The sequence below is a fragment of the Bactrocera latifrons genome, unplaced genomic scaffold, assembly GCF_001853355.1.
Source record: "Bactrocera latifrons isolate USDA-ARS-PBARC rearing strain unplaced genomic scaffold, ASM185335v1 scaffold_81, whole genome shotgun sequence".
Taxonomy (NCBI): domain Eukaryota; kingdom Metazoa; phylum Arthropoda; class Insecta; order Diptera; family Tephritidae; genus Bactrocera; species Bactrocera latifrons.
This window is the reverse complement of record NW_017537501.1, coordinates 71,179-77,405: the sequence shown is the minus strand read 5'-3', so window position 1 is coordinate 77,405 and position 6,227 is coordinate 71,179. Positions and strand designations below refer to the sequence as shown.

General features: G+C 35.4%; 2 protein-coding genes across 26 annotated transcripts in view; both read left to right on the top strand.

The window, feature by feature from the left end:
• LOC108976888 (supervillin) overlaps positions 1–6,227 on the top strand; it is a 423,491-nt gene that overhangs the window by 389,606 nt on the left and 27,658 nt on the right. The gene's annotated exons all lie outside the window — the stretch shown is intronic.
• LOC108976893 overlaps positions 5,309–6,227 on the top strand; it is a 6,898-nt gene continuing 5,979 nt past the window's right edge. Inside the window, exon 1 of the mRNA XM_018946315.1 lies at positions 5,309–5,567. The gene's annotated coding sequence lies outside the window, so the exon portion shown is untranslated. The remainder of the gene's footprint in view (positions 5,568–6,227) is intronic.

Here is a 6,227-nt window from a genome sequence, read left to right as displayed (position 1 = left end):
AAATTGTAAATATATAAAAAAAATTGTAACTTAAAGTCAAGGCCAAGGGTCAAAAGCAATTTCCGACAAAACTACGAGTAAAATAAAAAAATAAACTGACTTCTCACATAACCTCAAAATTGAAATGAAGAATTTACGAAACCAATTTTTTGGGGCTTGGTACAAAAAAGGTCGTCTTTCACGAAATTTGCTGTAAACTTAGCTCGTCACATCCCAAATGCTGTATTGTTTACTTTAAAATATTTATTTTATTCTCTTTAATTTTCAATAAAAAACTCTCAAACCAAAATTTTTTTCAATTTACAATATTTAATTTTTCTACTTACCACTGTGATCAAATTGAAAGGTGAATTTTGTCCATTTCATCTACTTCAAAGTAATCCCCTCCCGCTACAATACACTTATGCCGACGCATGTTCCTCGGAAAAATACTGCGTTGTGATGGCCATCAAAGCCTTCTTCGATTCAGCTTTTATATCCTCAATTGAGTCAAAACGGTGTCCTCGGAGTGGTCTTTTGAGTTTGGTGAATAGTCAGAAGTTACACAAAGGTAAAACAGACGAATGCGGTGGTTGCCGCATGATATTAGTTGAAAGTGTGGCAAAATGATCACTAATAACCAATGCAGTATGAGATGGTGCATTATCGCATTTCTTTGTTCAATAAATTCAGGCTAAGTAAAAATCGAAGAATTCACTTTTAAAGCCTCACAAAGCGACGCATTTCTCAAATACTAATACATATTTGACGTGAAATTTAGCATAGATGTCACTAACAATACACCAACCTACAGAAAAAAAAATTCCAATTCGAAAAACACTTAAAGTATAAATTAAAAATTCAGCTTTCAATTTGATCTCAGATATATTGACCTAATGTCGCAAAAGATCCTACTTTTCAGTCAAAAAATCTCGAGTTAAAATTTCCGATTTTTTGTTTTTAAATTTGGGTATATCTTATAATTGCTCTCTTTTTTCTGTTGGTATTAAAAAATATACGGAAATTTGCTCAGAAAACACTTACTATGTGAGCGTAAATTTTATCTCTAAAAACAAATATTTTCGATAATCTGCCATTTCGTCAAAAATCAAACTTTTGACTAGTATTTTTTCGATCCTTATCTGCATTAATCTATAGCAATAATATTTTTTTTGTTTTTGAATGTGAAATAATTTGAAGTAGAAAAATCCTGCTCAGCATTAGACACCTTTTTTCGGAGGTTCTCTTAAAGGTTAGGAAATCCAAAAATTTTCAAAATTAACCGCAGTCGTTTAATGTCTTTAAATGCACAGTATTTTTTTATTTATAAATCACAAAAAAAGCAAAAAAAATTTTCAAAAAAGCACAAAACACGGATTTTTTCCATTTTATAAGAACCACAAACTCCACGCTGAAAGCTTCCTTCTAGAAAAAGTCGACCTCTCGACGACCAAATGGCCATTTTGTTTCCTCCGCCGATAATATTAGGCTCGAAACTTGTGAAAAATTTTATAAAATCCTTCGAAAATATTTAATTATTGTAAAAGAAACCACTTTCAAATATTAAAAACCCAGACAAGACCAATGTTTCCACTTCATAAATGGAAATATAAACTAAGGTATAAAAAATAATCTATTGGTCTATCCAGTGCCCATAGACATTGTCATGTTTTCGATTGATCCAAACCCCATAGACATCTTCATGTTTTTGTTTCGTAAACCTACTCAAACTTCTCTACCGCTTTCACTAGAGCGAATAGTTCACATATTCTCCCTTGCGTAGACCTCTGATCGCGCTGCAAACTTCAATTATTATCTATATATCAGATTCTTGGAACAAGGTATATCGTATACCATAGACTTAGTATAATCCAATAGATACAGAAAAGCAAGCGCTCATCCCACTTAAATTATGTGTGCCACATGCTTCCTTGTATTGAACTTGACTCAATAACTTTGTTCTTGCTTTTGAGTGTAAATTTTTGAAACAATCAACAAAGAATCATCTTTCATTTGTATAAAAATACATCTCGAGTACGAAATCAAGAATTTTTGTTGGTAATAAATTTATACCTCACTCAACGGTGCTCAATGCCATAAAGGTACTATGCGTAGTAGATATTTATCGTACAAAGTCAATTTACTTGACTTTTGTGCTTAACCTGGCATATAAATAATTACACTTTACTTATGTACATATATATGTATGTAAATCTGTATATGTGTAAATATGTGCATAAAAATGCGGTCCAAGTCCACAGCGACCCATTTTATATGCCTTAATCTCGAAGCAAATAAACTTTGTATGCAAGTGTGTACATTAAAAATAAGGTAAACACGCTTGCAAATTGCTAGCAACAACAACCATATAATTGCTTTACTTAAAGCAATTAAATAAAAATGACGCAGATAATAAAAATAAATAAAAGCACATTAAATGCAAGCAGTTGTCAAATAGCTGCCACCGGTGGGCCACTTCGAAGGCGAAGGTGCCAAGATCGGCCGCCTTGCTTTTGTTTTGATGACGGCAGGCAGGCAGTGCGCGTTGCGTGGCGGGAAAGCCGCCAAAATCATGACAATAATTTAAATGAATTAGCAGCAACAACTGTGTGTCATGGCTTGGCAGTTCAATACTGTGGGAAATACCGCAAAGTGATCGCTGAAAAATTTCTACAAATTTCGGAAAGTGTTTTGAGGCACGACATTATACGCACCAACCCGCTTACGTGTGGTATTTGGTATTAAACGTATTTTTAAATCAATTTGTCACAAGGCTAGAAAGTGCCATTAAAGCAGAGAAATTACAATGTTGATGATGTAGTTGCCACAAATAGACCAAAACAGGGTGTTTACACATGAACCATTGTGCTTTCTAGAGTTTAAAGTATTTTGAAAATAATTTTTGCAAAAGAGTTTTCTGTTTTTTAACTGTTATATCAAATTGCGAAGGCTGTACACCTTCTCTATTCAGATCTGCAGCTCGAAAGCTGTACACCCTCTCTATTCAGATCTGCAGCTCGAATAATTAATTATAGCAGGAGAGGTCCCACGAAACGGAGTCGCCTTGTCTAAAACCTCGTTTGGTATCGAACGACTCTAAGAGGTCTTTTCCAATCCTGACTTAGCTTTTCGTATTGTTTCACGTCAGTTTACACAGCTTTATTAGTTTTGCGGAGAATCCATTCAAGCAAAGCGCCATAAAAGCAGCGCCTTTTCGCGGTCCAAAGTAGTTTTGAAATCGACGAAGAGGTGATGTGTGTCAATTCTCTTTTCACTTTCCATCTTTTCCAAAATTTGGTGCAGGGTCAATATTTAGTCAGTTATTGATTTTCCAGAAAAATCGCCACACTAATAAGTCCAATCAGTTTGTTAACGGTGTGTTTTATCCTTTCAAACAATACGCTTGAAAGAGCCTTACATGCGATGTTGACGCAGATTGTGGGGTTTTTTGTTTATTAAGCGGGGAGGTTTTCTTCCGACTATATTCGACAAAGAACCAGATGTGTGCTCTCTATCAGTTCTTCGCCGGCGTGTTTGAATATCTCAGCCGGCAATCCATCGACCCCTTCCCTTTGTTGTTTTTCAGGAATTGCTATTCGACCTTTTTCATGGTCGAGCAGTAGAAAGTTCGCTCCATCGTCATCGATTGGGTAACCGCGTTTACCATCTCCTGGTGTTATGTTTTTACTGCAGGCTGGAAAAGTGTAACCTTCATAATTTCAGTAGGCTTTGGTCGTCAGTCCCTAGATCACTTCTGGGGGTTCTACAAGAGTATGATCCGTTCTTGAAACCTTCTTTTAGTCTTTTCACATCCACATTCCGTATTTTTTTGTAGAACATTCAAGCATTATAACCGAGGCAATAATCTATAACGATTTTCATGATGATATCTTGTCAAATAAAAAGTTTTCCATACATGGACTTGACATAGATCGAGCAGTTTATATGACAGCTATGTCTCATATGGGTCCGCTATCGACAGTTCCGGCATATAAGTTGCTACTTGAAGAGAAAACGAGGGGTGGAAAATTTCTATTTAATATCTCAAAAACTGAGGAACCCTGTTCAAGATAAAAATATTATATTAAAAGGGCTAATACCCATTATTTATACCGCATGCTAAAAAGTGGGCCAAGCACAGACAAATCGTAAATCACCAAAAATTATTGGTAACAAAAATTCATGCCCCATAAAATTTATGTAACCTTCAGTAATTTTTTAAGTACCATATATATTTTATAAGTATATGCGTCAACTTGTCTAAGAAGCACTTGCCTCTCGGGCGATTTTTCAAAATATCAAACTCAGACCAATTTGTAAAATATTTTCATACACAAAAAAGTGTGTTCAAATTGTACCTGAGAATATGCCAATAGTTATCCCAGCACATACATACATACATACATTCATATTCACGAGTTGGAGACAAATATTTGCCAGCCTTATTCGTATGATTCTCGCACACGAAATTAGATGCGCTGCCCACTAAAAACAGCTGCCCAACAGCGCAGCCGTTTCAACTTAGAATACATAGCTATATACATACAAATGTATTTGCATATAAATATGTATGTCAAACTACGTCAAGCGACAACTAGAAATTACAACAAATAATAATAAAAGTCCACCACACGCTGTTGGCCGCGTCAGCTCCACCGCTAAAGACGACCAACGGCATGAATAAAAGCAAAAACAAATACAAATTAAAGTAAAAATGAAAACTAAATGAATTGCTCAGATTTTTCGCTAACCGCTGGCATTATAGAACTTAATTTTCTTTCAAAATGTTCGTATGTTTGTATGTGAAACCTTCAGGCAGCCAAGTGTAGCCAGCCGCTGAGTAAAGCTTCGCCGTGCACTTGCCAGCTTCTGTTCCGGCATTTGAAAAACTAACAAAAGCGTAAAAAACATATAGTACAACAATAAACAATACAAATTTTGAAAACAAATTAGACATTTGCAAAAACAACAAAAAGAGTTAAATAAAAAAAGCACACACATAATCCCACTCTATGAGCGGCATGAAGAGCAACTGAGAACTGTGCTCCAAAAGTGGAGCGATCTCACTTAATTGAGAAAGCTGCTAGGTGAGCAGCGCTAGTATTGCTCACCACTCGCCTGCATTGAGTTCACGCCWCTCGCAGTTGGGCGCAAATTTAGCGAGAGTGCGCCAAATATCAAACAGTAACTCACGCCAGCCCTCGCAGTAGCTTTTGGGGGGACGGGTGTTGTCAACTTTTGCTCACGCCTAGCAATAATTGAGTATGTGTGTGTGTGTATGTGTTTGCAAATAGTACTTGTACTTGCCTAGTTATCGGTTCCGCATTGCGAGCGTTGTACCGTAGCTTCTTCCTCGCAAGGTTCGSAGCAACGGCAAACTGTGCGGCTGCAAAGAGATTTCAGTTAACGCAGATATTTCGAGACATAACGACCGTAGAACGCGACGGCAGAACGCGTTTCATACGAAGCACAAAAATAATTTTTTTTTTTTTTTTTTGGAAATACTAGAAGGCATAAAAGCAAAGATAGTGCAAAGCATTGACTGTGCAATTGATCTCAACAACGTGAAGACAGCAAATACTAGAAATGTAATTAAATAGTTTTGAGTGTAAAAATGAAAAAAAAAAATAATAATAATAAATAAAAATATACAAAAATATAAAACGCGCTGGGGCAATATTGAAAAGGCAAAAAGTATTAAATGGTAATTTGTATTATAATACAAATTTTTTTATGATTTTTTTTTTTTAATTTTTTGTCATGGTTTTTTGTTCAAAAACAATTTTGCATTATTTTTACCACTCTAATAATAAATAAATTTACGCAAAGTAGTGCAGCTGCAAAATTATTTTTTTTTAAATCTGAGTTGTGCGAAAATGCCGCTTGCTATCGGATATCGCGTGGGTGGCCCGTTGAAGAAGCGGCTGGCGGCTGTTGGCAAATCTATTTTCAAACATACATACATATGATAGTTGTGCGACACTTGGAGGCATTTTGAATTTGATTTATGAGTTTAGATTTTTTCTTACTATTTTTATGTCACACACACTTGCTCACTCACATATAACTTAATTGCATTTGTGCATCATTTTGCCGGTAAAACTTGAATTGACAAGATCCRTGCATAACGGCGAAAAATGTTTGGTACCGTTCAGTAGTGCATTTGATGCTGAGAAAGGTGCTTTAGGAATTACCGTTAGCGCGATTTCAAAGGAGTTAAATAATTAAACAAAAAATTATATAATATG